General features: G+C 42.7%; 1 long non-coding RNA gene across 1 annotated transcript; it reads right to left on the bottom strand.

Moving 5' to 3' along the window:
- Nucleotides 1-9001: 9001 nt before the first annotated feature.
- Nucleotides 9002-25391, bottom strand: LOC134356505 (uncharacterized). The gene is made up of 3 exons (XR_010020374.1): nucleotides 25266-25391; nucleotides 17804-18115; nucleotides 9002-9523 (listed from the first exon to the last, which is right to left on the bottom strand). It is a non-coding gene; the product is annotated as an uncharacterized LOC134356505 (long non-coding RNA).
- Between the last annotated feature and the right edge of the window lie 685 nt (nucleotides 25392-26076).

The raw sequence follows: 26076 nt of genomic DNA, 5'->3' as shown, positions 1-26076 counted from the left end.
GAGGAGAGAAGGGAGATGGTAAGGGAGAAAGGAAGTGGAATGGGGAGAAAGATAGTGAAGCAAGGAAGGAAGCAGGGTAGAAGGTAATGCGATGGAGGGGAGAGAAAATGGGAAGGGTGAAGTAAGGTGGGAGGGATGATAAGAAAGAAATGGTGATAAGTGAGGAGGTGGGAGGTGATGATGAGGAGAAGGAAATGAAGAGGTAGAGGGGGTAAAAGGTGTAAAAATGTCAGATGGGAAAAGGTGTTGGGGCTGAAAAGGAAGTTGGGAGGTAAGGAAAGGTGGTCAAAAGAGAGGTGGGAATATAAGAATATGAATTGGGAAAAAGAATAAGGCCATTGATCTGTCAAGTAGCTGATCCAATTACAATCTGAACCTCATATTCAAGGCACCTCTCACCCTTATTTAAAGTAAACAGAGGGTTGGGGTGGGGGAAGAACACCGAGAATGGGATGTTTAATTAATCAAGAGGAAATGACATAGCAGTGGAAATGGAAATAAAACAGTGAAGGGGAAATTGAGAAGGAAAGTCTGATCAGCTGGATCAAAACTAGGAACAAAAAATGCAGCACAAAGCAAACCTGAGTTAGTCAAAAAAAATCAAAGAATCAAAGCTTAAAAATCTTTACTTAAATTCAGGTAGTACTTCCAATAAGGTGGATGAGTTGACACCACAATAGAAACATACGAGTACTGGAGTCTGATCATTATTAATAAGACTTGTTTGCAGGGAGACAGGATTGTGTGCGTCGTACACCAGTCTTCGTGATGTTGCAAAAGAACAGATCAAAAGAGAATGGAGACTGTCAATCACAGTGCGGCTGAGTCATGGTAAACAGGCAGCTGAATAGTGGGGGAAAGAAAACAAAAGGTGGTTATGGATTGTAGGCCCCTCAATTAAAACCTATTCATCAGGCAGAACATAAATGGGGAAATAAAAAGGGTGCGTGTTTGAAGGAAAGTGCAATGGAAGATTTAAAACTACATATTGATTAGAAGAAGCAATCAGTAAGCAGGGGTAAACTGAGAAGAGTTCTATTGATATATAAAAAGGAAGTAGGGGGCTAGGTAAGGTGTATGAGCTTTAGAGAATTAATAACAAGAAATAAAAGTAGACAGCTTAAATTAATTTATCACATCAATCTTCAATGCACAGATCACAGCAAATATCCTGAAGGTAACATGGGCTAATTTTAAACATCAAGGAAGAACTTGTAAAGATCAGAAGACTGGAAAACACTCAGTTTGACTTCCTTGTTCATGTAGGGAGGAAGACAGTAGGCGTGAAACTATTAGTACCAATTAGTTTAAGATTTCTTTAAAAAAAAACAACAGAATGCCAGAATTATTGATCAAAGGGAAATTACATCAGGAAGAATCAGGAAGCTTTGATGCAGCTTTACAAAACTCTGGTTAGACTTCATCTGGAGTATTGCATTCAAATTTTATTGCTCCTTGTATGATGGATATGCAGGCTATACCGAAGCTGCCTGAATTAGAGGGTGTGTGCTAGGAGGAGCTGGACAAACTAGGGTTGTTCCTGTTATGTTTTGTAACTTCAAAACATTAAAATCATTCAGAGGAAGACACGGGAGTACGAAATGTGAGTCTAACCGAGTTTACTTTCAGCAAGACACGCGTGTATCACATGGTAGCGTGATGACGTATGTAATTCATGTATTTATACATACAGTATAACCTGTAATGAGTTATTTAAATGAACAAGAATGCTGGGTTAGCCAACATATATACACGACTATTCAAACATTACTGAAATATTAAATACACAACAGTTTTCTCTAAAGTAGCTAAGACTGAGGGGACAAGCATAGATAGAGTAGCTAGCTGGTATCTTTTTCCTAGGATCAAAATGTCTAATGCCAGTGCATTCATTTAAGGTGATGGAGGGGGGGAGTTCAAGGGAGATGTGTTGGACAAGTTTTTAAAAAAAACACAGTAGTGGATACCTGCAATCCACTGCTGGGGAGGTGGTGTTGGCAGGCACAATAGAGCCTTTCAAGAAGCTCTGAGATATGCACGTGAGCATGCAGAGAATAGAGAGATATGGCCCATGTACAGACAGAAAGGATTAGGTATCATTGATTTCAGCACAACCTTGTGGGCTGAAGGGCTCGTTCCTGTGCTGTACTGTTCTATGTTCTATAATCGAAATAACTAATCATGTAGTAAAGCTGAATATAATCAACATGGTTTTAATCATGTTTGACAAAGTTATTCATATTCTTTGAGGTTGTGACAGGGAGAATTGATGACAGAAAATCTGCAGATGTGGTATATTTAGATTTCCCAAAAGCATTTGACAAAGTTCCACATAAGAGGGCGGTATCTAAATTCAGACCCCAGGTTTGGAAATATAGATTGAAAGTTGATTGTTACATAGAAAACAGAGTTGGAATAAATTGGTATTTTTCTGACTGAAGGGCCGTAAATAATTGAGTACCCCAGGATTGGCTCTTGGCCATCAGTTGGTTCCTTTTTACTTTAATGACCTAAAGGAGAGAACAAAATATAAGATTTGCAATTTTACCATTGATACAAAAATCGGTGGAATGGCAGGTTGTAATAGGGACAATTTGATCCTGCAATGGGATAAAGGTAGAATGAGAGATTGGGCAAAATCCTGACAAATGGAATTTAATGTGTAGAAATGTGAGGTAATGCAATTCAGTAAGAGGAATCAAAAGGCAGTTAAGTATCTGATGCACCTTCAATAACTCCAAAAGACTGGAAGTAGAGTAAGTACTGAAAGGCTTTTATTAGCAGTAAAATGTGACTTCCAGCATGCTGAGTATCTGCCCCTGGACTGAGGGGGAGGGGCAAGGCGAAATCACCTTTATTCAGGGGTCTGTGGGAGAAGCCACAGGGGCAGTGTCCAGACAGGTAACCCAGTTACAACATATATATATGGTTTACCACATTCACCCCTCCTTTTAAAAGAGTCCCGTGGGGTGAAGTGACTGACAATATTTAAAACAAGTATATTTACAGGTTAAGTCTATCAGGCGGTCGAGTCCGTCGCTGTGATCTACGTAGCACCGGCGGTGATTGCACCGGCGATGGTGGTTGTGCTGGCTCCGGCCTGACTTGAGGTGTCAGCACGTTAGGCGTCGGTAATCCCTCATGCATGTGCGTCGCACCTGGTATGGGAGTGTCGTGTGGTGTCTGTGTAGGGCTTGGAGTGCACGGTGTCTGGGTATATATCGGTGGATATGGGGTTAATAGTCAACATGGAGTTTTCAGAGTAGGGGCCTGGAGCTCCTGCGGGCGCCAGGTCGCGGATGGAGACCGTGTCCTCCCGCCCATCAGGTAAAACCACATAGGCATACTGGGGGTTCGCATGAAGTAAGTGAACCCTCTCGACCATCGGGGAGAATTTATTGCTCCTCGCATGTTTCTGGAGCAGCACTGGCCCGGGGGACGTCAGCCAAGTTGGTAGGGTGGTCCTAGTGGTCGACTTTCTGGGAAAAGAAAAGAGCCGCTCATGAGGGGTGGCATTGGTGGACGTACATAACAGGGAGCGGATGGAGTGGAGTGCCTCGGGAAGGACCTCCTGCCAGCGGGAGACCGGCAGTCCCTTTGACCTGAGGGCTAAGAGTGTGGCTTTCCACACCGTGCCATTCTCCTTCTCCATCTGTCCATTCCCCAGGGGATTATAGCTCGTGGTCCTACTAGTTGCAATACCCCTAGCCAGCAGGTATTGGCGCAGCTCATCACTCATAAACGAGGACCCTCTGTCACTGTGGATATAGCATGGGTATCCGAACAGAGTGAAGAGCTTGCGCAGGGCTTTATAACTGACGTGGTAGTGGTGTCGGGGCAGGGGATGGCGAAGGGGAACCATAAGTACTCGTCGATAATGTTAAAAAAGTACACATTGCAGTCAGTGGGGGGAAGCGGGCCCTTAAAGTCAACACTCAGTCGCTCAAAGAAGCGGGTGGCCTTGATTAGTTGTGCCTTTCTGGGTCGGTAGAAGAGTGGTTTGCACTTTGCGCAAACTTGGCAGTCCCTGGTCATCGTCCTGATCTCCTCAAGGCAGGTTCCGGGCTTTTACGAAGTGGAAAAGCCAGGTGACTCCCGGGTGGCAAAGATCTACGTGTAGGGCATATAGCTGGTCAATCTGCGCACTGGCGCACAATCCCCGGGATAGGGCATCGGAGGGCTCGTTGAGCTTCCCAGGCCTGTACATGATGTTATAGTTGAAGGTGGAGAGTTCGATTCTCCACCTCAGAATTTTATCATTTTTGATTTTGCCCCGCTGTTGGTTACTAAACATGAATGCGACTGAGTGCTGGTCAGTTAGCAGGGTGAACCTTTTGCCGGCGAGATAGTGTCTCCAGTGCCTAATAGCTTCCACTATGGCCTGGGCCTCTTTCTCCACTGCGGAGTGCCGAATTTCAGGGCCTTGAAGGGTACGGGAGAAGAATGCCACTGGTCTTCCCGCCTGGTTGAGGGTAGCAGCCAGCGCAAAGTCAGAGGCGTCACTCTCTACTTGGAAAGGAATGGCCTCATCCACCGCATGCATTGCTGCTTTGGCAATGTCCCCTTTTATGCGGCTGAAGGCCGCGCGGGCCCTCGACTGAGAGGGGGAATGTGGTGGACTTGACCAGGGGGCGGGCCTTGTCTGCGTAGTTAGAGACCCATTGGGCGTAATATGAAAAGAAGCCCAGGCACCTTTTGAGGTCTCTGAGGGTGTTGGGAAGAGGGAGTTCCAACAGGGGACGCATACGGTCGGGGTCAGGGCCAATGACTCCATTCTCCATGACACACCCAAGGATAGCAAGTCGGGTGGTCCCAAACACACACTTGTCCTTGTTATAGGTGAGGTTGAAAGCTTTGGTCGCTTAGAGAAATTTTTGGAGGTGGTTGTCGTGATCCTGCCAGTCGTGACCGCAGATGGTGATGTTATCCAGATATGGGAACGTGGCCTTCAGTTGGCAGTGGTCCACCATCCGGTCCATTGCCCTCTGGAAGACAGATACACCATTCGTGACACCGACGGGGACGTGCAGGAAGTGATAAAGCCTGCCATCCGCCTCGAAGGCGGTGTAAGGGCGGTCCTCCCGGCGGATGGGGAGCTGATGGTAAGCGGATTTTAGGTCAATGGTCGCGTACACCTTGTACTGTGCTATCTGATTGACCATATCCATGATGCGGGGTAGAGGGTATGCGTCGAGCTGCGTGAACCTATTGATGGTCTGGCTATAGTCCACAACCATCCTATTCTTCTCCCCATTCCGAACAACCACCACCTGCGCCCTCCAAGGACTTGTGTTTGCCTCAATGACCCCCTCCCTGACCAGCCGCTGCACCTCCGACTTAATGAAAGCTCTGTCCCCCGCGCTGTACCTCCTGCTTTTAGTTGCCACAGGTTTACAGTCAGGGGTCAGGTTGGGGAGGGATCTTGAGGGTGGAGAGGCTGCAAGTGGTGTCGGTAGTGCAGCAGTTGGCATGATGTTGGGTGGGATATGCAGGTTGGTGTGTGTGGGTGGTCAGTAGCATGGTATATGACGTATTCCTACAAAACTGGGGATTTACGACAGTGGGAGGGGCCCATCATACTCCATTGTCAGGCTTTTCAGGTGGCTCTGGAAGTCGAGCCCCAATAGCACAGGGGCACACAGTTGAGGCATGACCAGTAACGTAAAGTCTCGATATTCTGTGCCCTGCACCACTAGCGTCGCTACACAAGCCCGCCCCCCCCCCCGGATGTCTGTTATATATGACCCAGAAGCCATGGCGACCCTCTGACTTACTGGCCATTTTGCAAGTCCGCAATGCTGCACCGTGTCTGGGTGGATAAAACTCTCCGTGCTGCCTGTGTCAAACAGACAGCTTGTCCTGTGCCCCTCCACCAGGATGTCCATCATTGACCGTGCGAGCTGGTGGGGAGCGCTTTGGTTGAGGGTCACGGAGGCCAGGGTTGAGTCACTGTCTTGGTCCGGCATGGTGGAGTGCCCCGTGAGCACCCATTGGTCGTAGGCGGTGGGAGGTGGTGCCGACGAAGATGGCCACCCTCATGTCTCACACGTGGTGGCGGCGCGCAGGGAAGATGGCGGCAGGCAAGATGGCGACCCCATGTCCCGCAGATGGCGCTGCTCGATCCCGCTCGCAGTTTGGACTTACAGACCTTGGCGAAGTGGCCCTTCTTTCCGCAGCTGGAGCAGTTAGCTTCTCGGGCCTGGCAGCATTTCTGGGGGTGCTTCTCGAGTTTGCAGAAGTAGCACTTCGCGGACTTGCAACTGGCAGCAGCCAAGGTCGATTCGCTGGCGGGTTGCAGGGTCTGTGGCGCCCACGAGGCCATCGGGGGATCGCGTGTTTGGAGAGCCTCAGAGTTGTGCAGAGCGGCCTCCAGCGTGTCGGCCAGCTTGATTGCCGAACTTAAGGTAAGATCAGCTTTTTCCAACAGCCACTGGCGCACATACACTGACCTGGTCCCCGTGACGAAGGCGTCTCTGACTAGAAGCTCTGCATGCTGTACTGCCGTCAGCCCCTGGCAATCGCAGGCTCGCACAAGTGTCTGTAGTGTCCGGCCAAACTCGGCACTCGATTCCCCAGGCCGCTGGTACCGTGTTGCTAATCGGTGCCGCGCATAGATGGTGTTTACCGGCCGCAGGTATTGTCCTTTGAGTGCGCTCATCATGCCGTCGTAGCTCAGGTACCCGTGGACTGACCCTGGAGAGTAGAACTCTGCGCTTCACTCTGGGGTCGGTCGCTTTAATCTCCTCTAGGTATGATTCAAAGCAAGCCAGCCAGAGTTCGAAAGCGTTTCCAGCTTCAGGTGTTTGCGGGTCGAGGTCTAACTTGTTGGGTCTCAGAGCACATTCCATGCTTTAAAATTACTGCGAATAAAATTGATGCACCTTCAATTACTCCAAAAGACTGAAGTACGGTAAATACTGAAAGGCTTTTATTCGCTGTACAATACGACTTCCATGCTGAGTGTCTGCCCCCCGGACTGAGGGGGAGGGGCAAGGCGAAATCACCTTTATTCAGGATCTGTGGGAGGAGCCTCAGGGACAGTCAGCAGAGGGGCGTGTCCAGACAGGTAACCCAGTTACAACATTTATATATATATGGTTTACCACAGCATCTAAATAGAGAGCAACTGGAAATGAGTGAAGTTTAACATTTTACAGGTGTGTTAGGCATGTGTCACAAAAGCACATCAGGCAGGCCCAACAAGCAGTTAAGAAGGTAAACTGCATGTTGGTCTTTATTGCATCGGGGTTAAGAGATTAAAGGGGTGGGTTTGTTACAGGAGAGACATAGGGCTACGGGTGCTGGAATTATCAGCAAAAGAAAACAAATTGCTGGCGGACCTCACACGGTCAGGCAACATTTATAGAAGCAGAGAGATAGTTGACATTTTGGGTCAGGACCCAGTATCAGATCTGAAACTGTAGAGGGGAGATAGACAGTGTGAAGAGATGAGGGGGAGATTGGGGAAGGAGCTGGCAAGCAATAGATGGATCCAGGTAAGGAGGGGTTTGTGAGCTGATGAAGCCATTTGGGGAAGGGGTGGGAGCTTACAGAATGTTGGTGTGGCCAATCCTGGAAAATGGTGCACTGTTTCGGTCCACTTACCTAAAAACACATAAAGTATTGGTCTGTTGGTTCATTATTGTCACATATACCAGGATACAGTGAAAAGCTTGTCTTGCATATTGTTCATGCAGATCAAATCATTACACAGTGCATTGAAGTAGAATAAGGTAAAACAATAACAATGCAAAATAAAGTATAAAAGCTACTGAAAAAAGTGCAGCACAAGTAAATGATAAAGTGCAAGATCATAACAAGATAGTTTGTGAGGCCAGCGTCCATCTTATCATACAAAGGGCAATTCAAGCATCTGATAGCAATGGCACAGGAGCTGTCCTTCAGCTTTGTGGTACATGCTTTCAGGCTTGTGTATCTTCTACCCAATGAGAGAGGGGAGAAGAGAGAAGAGTGAATGTTAGCGGCGGGCAGGGCTTTTGATCCTGACTGCTTTACCGAGACAGCGAGGTGAATTGACTGAGTCCATAGAGGGAAGTCTGATTCCCATGATGTGCTGGTAGAACTACAGGCAGTCTGAAGGAGATTCACCAGAGGAAAAATTCTGGGATAATTATTTTATCAAGAAAGGCCAGATCTGTATTTAGACTTTACTCAAAACCCAAGGGGGCTTTAAAGGGTGGATGTTAAAATGTCTTCACTAAAAGAGAGTTATAAATGAGGAAATAGTTAGAAACTAAGGGGCTAGACATTTAAAACTGAGGTGCACAGAAATTTCTTGTCTCAGAGGGCAATGAATTTCTGGAATTCTCTGCCCTGAAGGTAGTAGAGACCAGATCAATAGATGTCTGTAAGGTAGAGATAGATAAATATTTGAAAACTCAAGGAATTGAGCGTTATAAAGAACTGGCACAGAAAAGGAGTTGACACCAGTATATATCATAGACCATTTAGCTTAGGAGTTGAAATGCTGTATTGCAGCTGTACAAGATGTTATCGATGCTGCACTTGGAGTATTGTGTTTAATTTTGATCACCTGGTTATAGGAAAAATGTTAAACTGAAATGAGTGCAGGACAGATTAATGAGGGTGTTACCAAGATTCACGGGGCTGGGTTATAGAGACAGGTTAGGCTGGCTAAGACTTTATTCCTTAGAGTGTAAGAGGGGCATAGATAGGGTAAATGTACACAGGCTTTTTCCTCAGGATTGGGGAGTCAAGAACTGATGGGTGTAGGTTTAAAGTGATAGGGGAAATATTTAAAAGGAACTTGAAAGACAATTTTTCCCCACACAGATTGTGGGTACATACTCAATGTGGAACAAGTTGTCAAAAGAAATGGTCGAGGTAGATACAATAATAACTTTGAAAATGCATATCGCCAGATATTTGGATGGAAGTGTTCAGGGGCACATAGGTCAAATATGAGCAAATGGGACCAGCATAGGTGGAATCTACAACTTGGGACAAAGGGCCTGTTTCTGTGCTGTATCACTCTGAGTCATGGTCATATCGAATAGTGAGAAGCTTGAGAGGTCAGCTGGCTTCCTCCTGCTCCTATTTTCTTGTGTTTTTGTAAATTGTCATGGACACAAGCCAACCTTCTTCAATTCCTTCTCAGAAGACAACCCACCCAATCCAGATATTAGTCAAGTAAATCTTTTCCTGAGCTGCAAGGGAAACATTATCATTAAATAATACTAACAGTATTCAATCGGTACATTTAATGCCGGAGAAATGTGTACAATGTACGTCTGAGCTCTGGGCCTCTGGACACACAGCCCGCTACTTCTGATCTTCCTTGTTCTCCTGCAACGCATCAGTTGGTGGTGGTGGCACCAGCCCTGAATCCACAAGAATCTGGCAGCCTGAAAGCACGTTAGTCTTCTGGGCCGCGTCCTTGGTATATCGAAAAGCAGCTGGTCGTGAGGCCCTAAGAGCGGGTCCCATTCCTGCAAAGAACCGAGGTCAGAGTGTAACTCCAGGTCAAGGTCTTCAAAAGAACCTTGGAAGGGAAAAAAAAGAGATATCAAATATAGAAATAAAGCTGTTTCAAAAGATGCAAGCAAAGGAGTTGCTGTTTAGTGCTATCATCACTCAGCTCCACCAGATATACCTCAACAAAGTCCTATATAATTGAAGCACAACTTGTCAATTCCCCAAATCCCCCAGAAAGAAATGGTAACTAACGATATTTGATTACTTGCTGTTCCTGCATACAAACCTTTTACAAATCGTGCACTAGGATCCCCAGGTCTCTTCATATCTCAGAGTTCTGGGTCCTCTCACCGTTTATTTTATTCGCGTATTTTTATTTTTCCTGCCAAAATTAACAGCTTATTTTTTCATTATCTGCTCTATTTGGCAGACTCATTTAACCTAACTTTCCACCTCTGTAGCCTTCTTATCTCTTCTTTACAAATAACTTTCCTATTTACCTCTGTGCCATTGATAAATTTAGGAAGTATAATGTTGGAGCTTTCATCTACCACTTATATAAATGGAGGTGGCAAGTTCCTTAGGGAGAAGGAAGGTGGCAAGGGAGGTAGGAAGCAAGAAAGGAATTGGGTAAGGAGTTGAGTGGGGTATCCAGGTGGCTATGAATGGGAAGCAAGCATAGCAGGTCAGTGAAATGTCCAGAGGTGGAGGGGAAGGAAATGGGAGAAGAAACAGATGTACCTAGGAAAGAAACTCGAGGAGGATGGGTTGGATATGAAAGAGATAAGAAGGGAAGAGAGATGAAGGCAAAAAAGGGAATCTAGTGTGGAGATTTAGGGGTACAACTGACAGCACTCTTCCTTTGGGGAGATGGTGAAGATGACTGATGGTGAGGGGGGAAGAAAGAGGGGGATGATGACCAGCAATTTTTTTGAATTTTGAACTAGACACCATGTGGTGCCATTCTGGAGTATAAACTCAGATATAAAGTCATGATATAGAACATGTCAACTCTGAAAACCTGCTGTTGTTTTTAAAGAATCATACTGCAATGAGCTCTTTGGGATTATACGGGGCACTGGAGAGCATTGGTCTCAGAGGTTTTTAGAGCTCCGAAATTGGTTAATTGTTATTTAGTGAGAGCCGTTAATCATTTAGAGTTCCAAGCGTTTTTCTGAAGTAACTCACTCTTTGTAATGCAGTCTCGTGCTTTCTGTTTAAGCTTGTTAATTTTATTTGGATAGGCTCAGGGATTCTGTGTAACTGGTATTATTTAGGCAGATGCCCCATTAATGCTAATCACAGGGTCCTAGTTCTGAGAATGTTACTTCTCATAGAGTTGCTCTGCCGAGTCACTGATGTTCTTTGGAATTATTATGAATAAACTCTGATCGCTGTCTCTACGTTGAAGTCTGTCTTCCCACTGCACCTGGGTTCCAATATTGGCGGTGCACATTGTGACAGAAGCACCCGCCAAGTAATGAACACAGTGGAAACTGAACAGTGGCATTTTGATATTGGTCAGCTTTCTATTCTCAAATCCATGTTCCGAGTTTCTCAAGTCAACGTTCCCAGTTTCTCTAGTCTCCATTCGAGCTTCTCAAGTTGTAAGTACCCAGGTTCCCAGTTTCAGGGACCCATGCATAACAATTGAGTGCTTCAAGTAAGCTTATCAATAAAGTTTGTTTGATTCAGCAAATCAGCATTCAAGTCTATAGTGTAAGTTTTGGAAGAACTTGCCCTTTCTTGATGTTATTCTTTAGTACCAAGTACTGGGTACGCCTTTGTTAATGTTAAATCAATATTCGAAAGGGCACTATTGGGAATGATTGAAATAAGATTACATGCCAACAACTCCAGTGGGATGGAATAACCTTTTACAATACTCAATTCCCATCTGTCTGTTCTGATGAGTGATGCTAATGGTAGCAAATGTTCCAGTGCACAAGTGTCTTATGAAATAGTAATTTGTGTTTGCAACCCTGAAGAACCCTACACCAAAAGCTGATCCCTGGCTGGAGTGTGCAAGCACACAAGTAAAGTACCCTGTCAAGAGTAAGCTGCCTTATGTTTAATCTTTTGATGAAAATCATGGTACAGTCTGTGAAAATTGAACTTTCAAGTAACAAATGAAACAGATCTACAGAGAGCCAGCTAGTTCAGTGATAAGAAGAGCCCGTCTATGCTGTCTCAACCTGTAAGATTGAGAGTACAGCCTTCTGTGTCCTAATTGCCTCTGGAAAAACAGTGAAGAGTAAAACACCGTGAGCAAGCTCCTTCCGTGATCCTTCCTTAGGTTTCAAGTTTCATGTTTTCAAGGACTCAACTTTTCGGGTCGCAAGGTTCTCCAGGTTGTCAAGTTTCTCTAGATTTCCAAGTCTCCTGAGAGTCTCCCTCAGGGGAGGCCACAGGGAAGGTGGTTCTGTTGTGAGCCTTTGGGCCTGTGCAGGGGGCTGGAGAGCGCTGGGCTCTGAGGTTGTTTTAGAGCTCCTAATTTATTGTTTAAGGAGAGTCGTTAGTCAGTTAGAGTTCCTTGTGTTTTTCTGAAGTGAAATGCAGTCTCCTGGTGCTTTCTCTTTAAGCTTGTTAAGCTTGTTCGACTCAGGGATTCCCTGTTTCTTGGGTTATTTCAGTGGACACCCAATTAGTGCTATTCACTGGGTCGCAGTTTTGAGAATGTTACTTCTCGAGGTGTCGCACGGCTGAGCCACTGATTTTATTTTTTTTGGCAATATTATGAATAAACTCATGTCGCCGTCTCTACATCACGGTCTGTCTTTCCTCCGCACTTGGGTTCTGATATTACCAGCACGCATTGCAGCATAGAGTCATGGAAAAATACAGCTTGGAAACAGGCCCTTCAGACCATCGGGCTCATGCCAGCCACAGCGTCCTCCCTACTAGTCCCAGTTGTCCAGGGACCGCCGTATCTTTAGAAGAAAGTTGCTAGTTTGGCCAGAAATTGTATTGAAACTTAATACAGTTCTAATAATTTTAACAGCTTTATGAAAATTCAACTTACACACAACCCTCTGAAGTCTTATTCTTTCCTTTAAGATTCTGAAGTGCCTTCTTCTGTAAAAATCCGCATCAGAAGCTTCAGTTTTCTTAATTGTCTTCATTAGAGCTGACATGCCTGGTGATTTTTTTTAAAACAGTCTTTCTTTGTATAATTGATTATGATCACTGGGGACAGATGGCATCTGCTCAGACGCTGCACATCTGTACTTGGTAGATGAAGGGCTGAAAGGCAGATCAGAAATCTACAACTGGAGTTTGAGACAGGAACAGGAGTTTTGCTCTTAGCACTCTCATGCCATAAATAATTAAAAAAGTTAATGCATATTCCTTACAGTCCACAAAAATGTTAATTGTCATGAGAGTGAAAATAGTTAACCTATGATGAAAATGTACAAAACCCTGGCATGAACGAAGTGTTAAAATCCACCTCCAGTTAAGAGCAGAAAGGTTGATCCTATGAAAGAGAACTGATAGTTCCAAAACGCAAAAGATTTAATATCATAAAATATGAAGAGACATGGAACTTCTCCAAAATCAAGAAAACTCTTTTCCAATCTGAATAATTTACCTCTATGTTTTTTTTCCCGTAACAGTGTCGTGTTTGTCCGTACAAGAATGATAGATGCATCATAAAAAGTTATACATAAAATTTGAAGTTCATCTAGAAATAACTACAGAAATGTAAATTTGTTTGTTCTTTCTTTGGCAATTAAGCAACAATGAAACTTAAAGTGGGCATATGTCATGCTGGATGTGATGTTGAATCAAACTGTGGAATGAAAACCATGATACATTTCAGATAGAAGCCACTGCAGATGTGGCTATCATATTTGCAGAAGCTCCACCAATTCCATCTGGAGTGAAAATGCAGCATACCTATCACACAAAATGATACATGTGTTTATTTTACAGAATCTGATGATACTTAGGAGACATTAGGGGAAAGTTTCAATTCAGAGACTTGCCTGAGTACTTTAGATAATCTAAAATTAAATCGTTGTCATTGCCGGTGGGCTGAGATCAAGTTCTAGCTTTCCAATCTAATTTCAGTAGGAATCCTTCATTAAATCTTTTATAACAAAAGGAGTTTTCCATTCAATCTTCAGTTGCTCTTCAATCAAATCTAATATTCCCATTTGCCAGGAGGCTTTAGAATTTTCATTGAACCTCAAACCACAATAAACAAAACTTTTGCAATAAGTGATTTAAATTACGTATATACATGGTATTTATCACTCTCTTGTAAACTGCCAAGAGCATACATCTGTGTTCAATTTACACATGAACATTGCAAAGCAATTTTATCTCTTTTAGATGCTCTAATGACTATCATTTTTTATACTGCATAATCAAATTGGACTTGTTAAAATTGGATGGTTTCAGCCATGATTCACTGCACACAAATGATCAGGATATCTCTGCATCCTCTAGAATATCTAGGCCTTTGAAGGCCAATTTGGTAGAATATCATACAATGAAAGTCATCAAAATAGAACTTGATCGTGTGGATAGTCAAAGGCTTTTTCCCAGAACTGAAGTGGTTAGCACAAGAGGGCACAGTTTTAAGGTGCTTGGAAGTAGGTACAGAGGAGATATTGAGGTAAGTTTTTTTACGCAGAGAGTGGTGAGTGCATGGAATGGGCTGCCAGCACCGGTGGTGGAGGCGGATATGATAGAGTCTTTTAAGAGACTCCTGGATGGCTACATGGAGCTTAGAAAAATAGAGGGCTATGGGTAACTCTAGGTAATTCTAAAGTAAGTACATGTTCAGCACAGAAGTGTGGATCATAGGGCCTGTATTGTGCTGTAGGTTTTCTATGTTTCTATAAAACAACTTTCCTGGTTTAGTAATTTTTCTGTTGTGAAGTTTTTAATCAGAGCCTTTGACAAGGTCCTGCTGTAAGATTAGACCACATGGAATCCAATTGGATGAGCAGGCCAAGACAACAGGATCCAACTGAATAAGCTAGCTCTATCACAGGCGTTAGTTCAGGATGCACTGTTGTTCGTCATCTATAGTAATGATCTGGATGACAACGTTGTTAATAGGTTTGTGGATGACGCCAAAGTTAGTGATTAGTGATGCAGTGGAAAATGACGAGGTTTTCTAAGATTACAACAGGATCTGGAAATACTGGAGAAGTGGGTGAATGAATGGCAAATAGAATTAAACTCAGACAAGTGTGGGATGTTGCATTTTGGTACATGAATCAGGGCTGTACTTACACAGTAAATGGTAGGGCTCTGGAGAATGTTGTAGAACAGAAGGGAAACGGGGCACAGGTACATAATTTCCTGAAAGTGGTGACACAGGTAGTGTTGCCCTGAACACAGGGTGAAGGGGTATTTGGCATGCTTGTCTTCAATTTGGGGAATCCAGTACAGTGGCTGAAACTGTTGTTGCCATTGTTGGTGAGACCACACGGAGTATTGTGTACAGTTCCAGTTGCCCATAAAAGAAAGATGTTGTTAAACTGGAAATGATGCATAAAAGATTCACAACAATGTTACTGAGACTACAGATCTTGAGTTAATAAAGAGAGACTGGATAGGCTGGGACATATTTCCCTGGACTGTAGGTGGCTGATGGGTGACCTTAAAGAGAAGTAGAATTGTATGGGAAGTAAAATTGTGTGGGTGTATATAAGGTAAATGGTCATAGTCTTTTCCTGGTGTAGTGAAGTCTAAAACTAGAGGACATGGATTTAAGATAAGAGAAAAAAAATTGATTTGGATCTGAGGGGCAATTTTTCCCGAGAGTGTGATAGGTATAAGGAACAAGCTACTGGGGAAGCTGTAGAGACAGGTACAACCAAAGAGTTTAAAGAAAATTTTGACAGGTACAAGAATAGCAAAGATTTAGAGGCATCTGGAATATCTCAAGCAAAAGGATCTAGCTTGGATAAATATCTTGGACAGCATGGATGAACTAGACTGAAGTCCCTTTGCTGTATAACTTTATGAGATAACATTAATTTAGATTAGCGTCTACTTAAAAATCAATTATGCTTCTCTAATATCATCCTTTAGTTCAAAATACTTCAGTAAGGCTTTTAACAAGATCCCATATGGGAAACTAGTCCAAAAGGTGACAGCCTATGGGATCCAAGGCAAGTGGGCAAACTGAATCTAAAATTGCTTTGGTAAAAGGAGGTGAAAGAATAACGGAGCAGGATTAGAACTAATGATGTACCAGAAGGATAGGTGCTGGGCCTCTTTGTTTATTGAATTCATTTACACTTTGGATATAAATGTAAAAGGCATAATTATTAAGTGTGAAGATAACACGACTAGTGTTATTGGTAGTGAGAGGATAGTTGTAGGCTTATAGGATAGTGTTGGTAAAATGGGTAATGCAACAGCAGATGGAATTTAATCCTGATTAAGTGCAAGGAAATGAACTTTGGAAGTACTAATAAAATTCAAGAGTACTGAGGACAAGAAGGACCTTGGTGTCCAAGTCCAAGGATCAATCAGGATAGCACAGGTACATCAGCTGGTGACGAATGGTACAGAATACTTGTCTTCATTGGCCAAGGGACAGAGTATATAAGAGCAAGAAGATCATCATTCAACTTGACAGAATGATCAAGCTGAGGTATCATATACAGTTCTGATCAACTGCATGAAGGCTATGATTGGACTAGAAAAGATGTAGAAGAGATTTATCAGCATGTTGCCTGGGACAGGGCATTACAGTTTTAAGAAGAGGACAGGATAGGTTAGGAGTTGGTAGATTGAGGGTTGATCATTACCGTACAGGAGGTCAATTCAAGCAGAATAGGAGGCGTCCTTGAGCCTTTTGGTAAATGTGTTCACACTTTTCTATTTTTGCTAAGGCTTATAGCTGAGTGGTCCTGGTAAAATTGAGTCTGGGCATCAGTAGGTAGATTACAGATGAGTAGTTGCTGCCTGTGAGCTCTATCAATGATGATACTATCACCTTACTGATACTTGAGAGTAAACTGCCTGGACAGGCGTTCTTGTTCTGCTGGATTTGGTCTGCTTTTTGTTTTGTGAACAGGACATACATCAGCAATTTTTCATATACTTGTAACTGTACTGTAACGAGGCAGCTGGAGGTTCAGCAGATTCCGCAGGGTAGGTCTTCTGAGCAAAACCTGGGATGCTGTCTCGTCCCAAAGCTTTTCCTATATCCGTGCAGAAAAGAAGAGCTGAATTCCAGGGGTGGGGCGGGAGTAACTATCATTGACGTCAAGCCAGCAGTTGAATGACTGTGCCGTAAAGGTGTCAAATAAAACTGAGATCAATGTACGTTAGTCGTTGGAGCCAATCGCATGGCTGAGATTATCAGAAGTCAATCATTGTATCTTGGTACCATATAGAGTGATTTGAATAGGCTACAGTCTGGGTTTCTAATGGTCAAATATTTAGGGGAAGCTAAGATACATCACCAATTCTGCACTTCTGGTTGAATATTGTTGCCAACTCTTCAGCCTTTCCTTTATCATTCATAAACTGAGCCACACCATCCTTGAAGAGGGGAATTTTCTTGGAACCTTCTGCTGCTCCTGTGCAACTGGATCTTTGATTTCCTCACTTGCAGACTCCAGTCAGTTCAGATGGGCAACATCTCCTCCACAATCTCCATCAGCATAGGTGCACCACAAGGCCATGTGCTTAACCCCTGTTCTACTTGTTTTATATTTTTGACACTGAGGCTAAACAACAGCTCCAATGTCATATTTAAGTTTGCTGAAAACACTGCTGTTATTGGCTGAATGAGTTGTGTGACGAATCAGCATGCAGGAGGGAGAGTGAACATGTGGCCGAGAGATGCCAAAACAACAACCTCTCACTCAGTGTCGGCAAAACCAAGGAGCTGATTATTGACTTCAGGAGAAGGAAGCTAAAGGCCCATTGGTCAGCCCACATCAGAGGATCAGAGATGGAGAAGATTAGCAACTTTAAATTCCTTGGTATTATCATTTCAATAGGTTCAATAGGTACATTTAATGTCAGAGAAATGTATACAATATACATTATTCTTTTTCTTCATAAATATCCATGAAAACAGAGGAGTGCCCCAAAGAATGAATGACAGTTAAACATTAGAACCCTAAAGCACCCCACACAGCTCCCCCCTCCCACACACAAACAGCAGCAAGACAACAACCCCTCCCTCCCCCTCCAGCAAAAAAGCATCAGCTCCCTCCAGCGTGCAGCAAAGCATCAGACTTGCAGTACCTCAAACACTACTCATTCACCTTGTATTCGACATACCACAGGCTTTCTTTCTCCCTCATAAGGGAAAAAGAGATGTCCCCGTTTCACAGTGAGAGGAGAGGCATAACAAACAACTTACTGATTTATGATATTAAAATTCTGTTGTATCAATTCTTCCGAGCTCTGCTCCCGTAGAATTGGCCCCGGAAAGGCTCAAGAATCTGAACACACAGATCCCAATGTTCTGTGTTTTCCCACGATGCCTCAGTCAGGGGCACCGGCCTTGAATCAGTCCGTCTCCAGAGCCACAACAATCCAGCACCCTGAAGCGTGCGCTGGTCTTCCAGGCCACGACCTTGGCATATCAAAAAGTGAGATCCTGAAAGCGGGTCCTATTCCCACAAAGAACCAAAGTCAGAGTGTAACTCTAGGTCGGGGTCTTCAAAAGAACCTTGAAAAGGAAAAAAAAGGAGATACCAAAGATAGAAATAGAGCTATTTCTGAAGATGCAAGCAAAAGAGTTGCCATTTAGCGCCATCTTAACTTTACTCTGCCCTCCCATCTATCATGGGTCCAGCATGTAAGTGCCATTACAATGAAAGCACGGTAGTGCCTCTACTGCCTTAGAAGTTTGTGGAAATTCAGCATGCCATCTAAAACTTTGACAAACTTCTATCGGTGTGTGGTGGATATATACGGTATGGATTGGTTGCATCATGGCCCTATCCCGTGACTTCTATCACTTATAGCAGCAGGCTCATGGAACCACCAAAATCTGCTGTTTCTCCTCCAGCTTGCACACCATCCTGGCACGGAAGCAGATCCTTATTTCTTCTAAAATGCAGTATCCAAATCCTACAACTCCCTACCTGTAGGAGTACACTAACCAGAAGTACTCCAGTGGCCCAAGAAGGTAATTCATTTCCATCTTTTCAATTGCAATAGATGGTGGTCTGGCCAGAAAATGCAAAAATAAGAAAGACCATAGGATTTAGGATCTGCTTTGCAGCAGATTATGAAGAATGACTTATTCTGATTGTAACTGACATTTTATTGATTATTCTTACTCTTGTCTGTTTTCTAGGAACCTAGCAGTAGAACTGGGAGTTCTTTCACAGTCATTTTTGTGAATACTGAAATTATGCACCTCAGTGCTTCCCACCCAAGGTCAGATCCTGAGTATTAATTTTCCTGTTTCTGCGGATGCAAGGTAAATTTACCTGGATGATCAATTCCAGACTGGATAGCAGAACATTGTTAAAATTTATAAACACATCCCATGTGAACTTGTGTAAATAAACTTCTACTGAATAATAAAATTTCCCTATTAGCCAATTGATTTCAAGTCAATTATTCAGTCATTTACACACTTAGTCCAGCGGTCGTGGAGCATATGGATCTTGGACCTCCAAAAAGTGTCCACAGCATTGATGATAAGTTCATGGTCTAAGGTAGAAGGAGATGAGTTATACAGCTCTTGCTACATGCACATGCAGTTCAACTCTTCGTGTGATTATGCAGACAGTTTGAAGTCAATAACTCATTAGGGGTGATTAATAAGTTCGTGGCCTAAGGAGATGAGTTATTAACTTCAAGCTTTCAGACTAGCATTTTTTAATTGATTTCAGTGGTTTACAAGCATATAATTTGGGAACAAGTGTGACTTAGTTTGGGATTGGTTAGTGAAACATCTGGCCCCAGTAGTGGTTCAGAGTGGGTCTGGAAATCAGGGATCTCGCAAATGAAGACCATGGGAGAATGAAGAGGGTGACACATCCAGTATGGAATGAACCTTGTTGGCCTATTCATTGGAGTATTTGCTCCAATCAAGCATCTCCTGTCCTTACTTATCTAACTATTGTAGCATCAATCTCTAATTCCTTGTCATTCACTTACTAACCAGGTCTTCCATGATAGTATTGCATTGTTTATTTCAGTTCTGATGAAATTTGATCGACCTGAAACATTTGGCTTTTTGATTAACTTATCTACTTTCTGTTCAGATTTTCATTACACTAACTTACTTAATCATTGTCACTTCTGTCTAAGTTAGAACTGTAGATGTAGATCCACCATCATGGTGTGCTTGTGAACTAACATATATTGCAATGGATAACTGGTGTCCATGCTACAACTGACACATAATTTGACAAGGTTTTTTTTCCAAGAAGAAATTCTAGAAAATTTGTATCTCTTGTGGTTCTCTGCACTTACTAACGGCAACTCAGTATAGCAGTTGCATTAGGCAGCAGCCTAGACATTGCAAGAGATGTATGCAAAAGAGAACAAGAAAACATAAAATGGCGGCAGGAGTGGGCCATCTAATCTCCCACCAAGCCGTTATCCATTCTCAAAGAAGCATTTAAAAATGCTGCAGATCTCTGCCTACTCATGTGTCCTCACTTTAGCTATGTGTGTACCTCTCTGAACATCGTACAGCAACACAAGTTGAGACTGGTATCTGACAGAGGTAAACAACAGTCTTAACAACAGTTCATCAAAAACCTTAAATAATGCTTTGTTACATCATATGATGGCATATCCGTTAGTGCTGACATCACAGGACTGCATATAACTGAGATAGCATCATGAAGAATAAAATTTGGGAAAAAAAGAACTAATTAAGTTCAAACAGGATAGATCTCCCAGTTCTCTAGGAAAATAGTCAGAGGCTTTTTCCCAGGGCTGGAATGGCTAGCATGAGAGGGCACAGTTTTAAGGTGCTTGGAAGTAGGTACAGAGGAGATGTAAGTTTTTTTTACGCAGAGTGATGAGTATGTGGAATGGACTGCCGGCGGCAGTGATGGAGGCAGAAACAATAAGGTCTTTTAAAAGGCTCCTGGATCTTAGAAAAATAGAGGGCTATGGGTAAGCCTAGGTAATTTCTCAGGTAAGGACATGTTCGGCACAGCTTTGTGGGCCGAATGGCCTGTATGTGCTGTAGGTTTTCTATGTTTCTGTTTTTCGAAAATGTAATGGGGGGTGCTATTTAATTTATATGTACCTGTTTAGTAAAAGATATGGGGACAAAGGACAGATCTATTTAGCTAATATGATACCATTCCATTAGAAGAAAGGTATAGCATGTCTAGCCAACCCAAGTCCAGTCAACTAATATCAGTGGCAGAAAAAAATGTTGGGATTGCTTCCAAAAAAGAAAAACTAATGGAAAGATGAATTTTTGGCATGTTTTGCAAAAAGTAAGGCTTTGCTGAAAATACATTTCCAAAAAGAGATTTGAAAAGATGCCACATAATGTATTGATAAATAAGATCACATTATAAGGGTTTAAGAGAAAATTGCAACATCAAAATTATGTTAATTTAAAATTCGGAAGGAAACCATAGAGCTAAAAGGTAGCTATTCGCAGTAGTTTTGACAACTCACTATTATCTCTATTTTAGCCTGTTCCACAACTGCTTCTTTTATTTTGCCTGACTTTTTCTTCAGTATCAATTTCAGCCCTGTGCACTATCATTTTATGCTGGCCCTTGCAAATATGGTGTCATCCACACCCACTGAAAGCTTGAAATTCATGCCAAACTCAGTGTGATGAATTCCACTGACTGATCTAACCTTCAGGCTCCAGTAATTCACAAGACTGGCTGATCATCAATGAAGCCTTCAGATCTTTTTAATTTAGGTATTGGATTACAGGGAGTTGACAGAACTTTGACTTACATTGCCAGGTGAGACACGTTAAAGTTTTTTCAGTTACAGATATAAAGACATAATTATATATTGCCTCTTACAGTGTATAATTGAGTCACATTTTTATTACATAACTCTAAATTAGTCAAGTTAAGAAGAATCTAAAATTTAGGATGGTTAGATAATAGACCAAAGTATCTTGGAAATCCTGCATTGGCCTCTTCAACCATTTCAGAGCCTATAGAACTGTAAAGGAAGCAGGTCATCCTTGACCCTGAAGAATTGCTAAAGACAAAGTCAAAATCGAGTTTATCGTCATTTGCACAAGTACACTTATGCACAGGTACAATGAAAAACATACTTGCAGCAGCATCATATAAACAGTATTAATAAGAAAAACAAGAATTGTACAGGTACATACATTTTCCAAGAAAGAATGCGATTAGAACAAAAAACAGTGAGGTCTAGTTTAGTGCAATGTCAAAGTGGTGACAAAGAAGGCAGCTGTTGTATCTGGAACCTCTTCCTCTTGAATGGGTGATTTTGACATCAACATGCCAATTATGTGTTCCTCTTTGAACCTAAACTAAAAATATGTTTTAAATTTTATTAGATAATTTTGAGTAACTCATTTAACTGTGCTGCATTGCTCTTTGAAGTAGAGTAATTATTATACAGATTTCAAGCAAACCACTTTATAATTTTGCAGTACTTGTTATGTTGTCTCACTGTTTTCAGTACACGTTACAACAAAGGAACTCAATGTAAATCCAAACCTGGGGGCAAAGATGTGATATGTCATGAAATGTACAGTTAGATAGATGTACAGTTCAGAGCATTCTGATTGGTCATACCAGAGCTGGGTATGGAGACTCGAAGGCACAGGAATGCAAAGAGGGTTGTACACTAAAGCAGCCCCATCAAGGACACAGCCCTTCACACCATCGAGGATATCTTTAAGAGGCGTGCCTCAGGAAGACAGCATCCATCTCTGAAGACAGTCACAATTCTAGGACATGCCTACTTCCATTACTACCATGAGGAGGAGTAGCAGGAGCCTGAAAACCTACAATTTAGGATCAGTTTCTTCCCCCCCGACATCAGATTTCTGAATGGTCCTGGAACGCATCAACTTCATTACTCCAAACAAACAAGAGAAAATCCGCAGATGCTGAAAAGCCGAGCAGCACACACAAAATGCTGGAGGAACTCAGCAGGTCAGGCAGCATCTATGAAAAAGAGTGAACAGTCCATGTTTCAGGCTGAAACCTCGACTGTACTCTCTTCCATAGATGCTGCCTGGCCTGCTGGGTTCCTCCAGCATTTTGTGTGCATTGCTCAACTTCATTATTCGTTTATTTATTCTGTAATTTATAGGCACTTTTATGTCTTTGCTCTGTACTGCTGCTGCAAAACAACATATTTCATGGCATACAAGTCAGTGACAATAAACCTGATTCTGAAAGCAATATTTCAATACTTATTTAATGCACTCTTTGTTTTCTTCTGTTCATCCATCTGAATTCTTAAGGACTAACTGAAGAACCTTTCCCCTTGTAATTTGATCATGATCTTCCTTCAGTTAAATGAGGTTCCTTCTCTCATGGCTGGATTTTGCTCTGCATATGTTTGCTGAATTTGTTTGGAAAACAACATCAGTGCTGTTCAACATAATGTGGCATATGAGAAGTTTGTAATAAGACTGAATCCATGAACTTCAACGGCTGCATCAGAATGAATTTTTAAAAAAAAGTAATTGTTAAATACCAAGAAATTGAATTCAGTAGTAAATAGTTATTTTCGGTTTGGAAAAAAATAACACAGTGAGTTCTTCAAGATTCAATACTAGATCATTGATTCTCTTTATATGCAGTACATTAATAATTTATGCTTGGATGTAGAGCACACAACTACAAAATTTGGAAGCATAGTGAATGATGAGGAGAAAAGTTAGAGACGATGGAATTATAGATACTCTGGTGAAATGGAATGATGGGTACAATTTACTGGTGAAATATGCAATGTTACACTTTATAAAAACACATACTGGAAATCTGCAGATACCAGGTTTCCCCCGCTATCCGAAGTTAGAGGTTCCTATGAAACAGTTCGTAAGTCAGAATGTCGTAAAGTGAATAAGCAATTACCATTTAATAATATGGGGAAAATTTTTGAGCGTTCCCAGACCCAAAAAATAACCTACAAAATCATGCCAAATAACACATAAAACCTAAAATAACAGTAACATATAGTAAAAGCAGGAATGATATGATAAATGCACAGCCTATATAAAGCAGAAATACTTCTCTGCAGCACTGTCTAGCGCAGTGAAAATCTCACGGCAGCACTCTCAAGGGAAGCGTTCTCGGCAGAAACGCAGCGCAAGCGCTCTCGGCAGAAACACCCTCTCCAGTAACCTTTAAGCTATGAAGCTGCCAAATCATACCAAATAACACATAAAAATACACAGCCTATATAAAGTAGAAATAATGTATGTACAGTGTAGTATCACTTACCGGAATTGGGAAGACTCCAATAAATTGGCAGTTTCTTCACAGTTAAACACTTAGTTATACGAATAACCACCTTCAGTAATTATTTTCTTCAGTTCTGCTGGGAACTCTTCAGCAGCTTCAGTATCAGCCGAAGCACTCTCTCCGGTAAACTTTAAACCATGAAGCTGCCCTCACCTCAGAAACCGATCAAACCACCTATGACTACCTTTAAATTTCACTTTCACAACACTTTCATCCAGTGCTTTCTGTTTCAGCTTATTAAAAAGACTGACTGATTTCTCCTTAAGTATAAGAAAACTTAATGGAACACCACACTTTGTACACCCACCAATCCACTCAAGCAATAGACTTTCCATTTTATCCATTATTGGATGCTGACTAAGAGAGACCACTTTGCTAAGAGCAGAACCAACAGTAACATCGGCAGCTTTCAAAATTCTTTCTCTCTGCGTATAAATAGTGTGAATGGTGGACGCAGGAAAGTTCAACATGCGGACAATGTCCTTACTTCGATCACCACGATCAAAACGCTTAATTATGTCTAGTTTTACGCTGTGTAACACCCTTACGAGCTCTTGTGGGCTTTTCTGATACCTTAGAACTTATCTTGCTAATGGATGCACAAAATAAATCGAGATAAAGCACGTGTTTAAGCAACAGTTGCTAGAGTGCAGTTCCGGGGGAGGTGCTTGGCTGGTCGGGCGCTCGCTGCCTTTTTTCGTAACAGTGAAAACACCTTCTGTTAGCGAAAACAGGTAACTATGTAGATCTTACATAACAGCGAGGTGTCATAAAGCGAACCTTCGGAAAATGGGGGCTACCTGTACTGCAAATCCAGAGACACACACGAAATGCTGGAGGAACTCAGCAGGTCAGGCAGCATCAATGGAAATGAATAAGCAGTCGACATTTCAGGCTGAGGCCCTTCTTCAGGACTGGAAAGGAAGGGGGAAGAAGCCAGAATAAGAAAGTAGGGGGAGGGGAAGGAGTATAAGCTAGAAGGTGAGAGGCGAAGCCGGGTGGGTGGGTGTTAAGTCCCCCTCTGATTCCTAGCCCACCATGACCTACTGACTGCCGGATTCACTAAATTTGATAGTAAGACAGAAAATTACTGGGCTTGCAAGTCCATATTATCCAATGCCACTGAAGACCTCAACCTCAAGCCAAGTGAAGAATTCGACCTGCTGGCGAAGTGGCTTGGACCCAGATCTGCCGAGCATGCAAGCAGATTAAGGTCGATCACATCAAACACCCCAGTGCCTCTCTCACTTTATTCTGGCAAAGACTGGTACGGATCCTCAGAGGCAACTGAGTCTTCTCTCTTCAACAAACTCAAGTCCTTCCCCAAGATTTCTAGGAGGGAGCCCCAAGATCTGTGAAAGCTAGGAGACTTGCTGTTGGAGTTGGACGCAGCCAAACGCGAAGGCCACTTACCCGGCTTGTGTTGTTCTTCATAGACCAGGAAGGTGGGCCAATATGAAGAGCTGCAATGCGTTTGTCACTGAGCGATATCTGCAACAGTCCCTGCTTCCTGGATGGCTCATGGTCAAGCCAAATCACCATCACCCACAGTCTGTAACATGATGTGTCAGGAAGAAAACAAAGAGAATAAGGTTCAAAGATTCAAAGTACATTTATTATCAAAGAATGTATAAATTATACAACCTTGATATTTGTTTGCTTACAGACAGCTACAAAGCATGAAATCCAAAAGAACCCAATTAAAAAAAGCATAAAAACCAACGCCAATGCACAGAGGGAAAAAAACCACAATTCATGCAAACATAGAAGCGAGCAATAACAACAGCATTCCAATTCAAATTAAGTCCTTAGATCCAAATCCCCAGAGCAGTCCGGAGTAGGCCAAAGCCTTGGTACCATTTCATAATATTACAGGGCAAATCGCCACAAAGTTCACAGACATGAGACACAGCAGCTGGGAGCAGTCTCACAGTCTCAGCATCATGGAGGGAGGATTCCCCAGTCTACTTCGGTCGGTGGTAAGATTGTCCAAACAGCGGATCGTGCCTTACTTAGGACCCAGGCTCTGTCGCAGCAGATTGCTACAGGCCTCGAACTTGCCAACTAGCGATTCACTTCAGGCCTAGATTTTGCTGCCAAAGAAGCCGTTCACAACCTCTCCAAAGTGGCTTGGTGCTTAGAGTAATCCAGTCTCACACCCAGATTGGTTAGAGGGGCTTCATAATATCTTGATAGCTATATGGACAGGAAAGGAATGGAGGGT

Source organism: Mobula hypostoma, chromosome 14, assembly GCF_963921235.1.
Source record: "Mobula hypostoma chromosome 14, sMobHyp1.1, whole genome shotgun sequence".
NCBI lineage: Eukaryota > Metazoa > Chordata > Chondrichthyes > Myliobatiformes > Myliobatidae > Mobula > Mobula hypostoma.
Note: the sequence above shows the minus strand (reverse complement) of the source record. Positions and strands in the feature narration are given on the sequence as shown.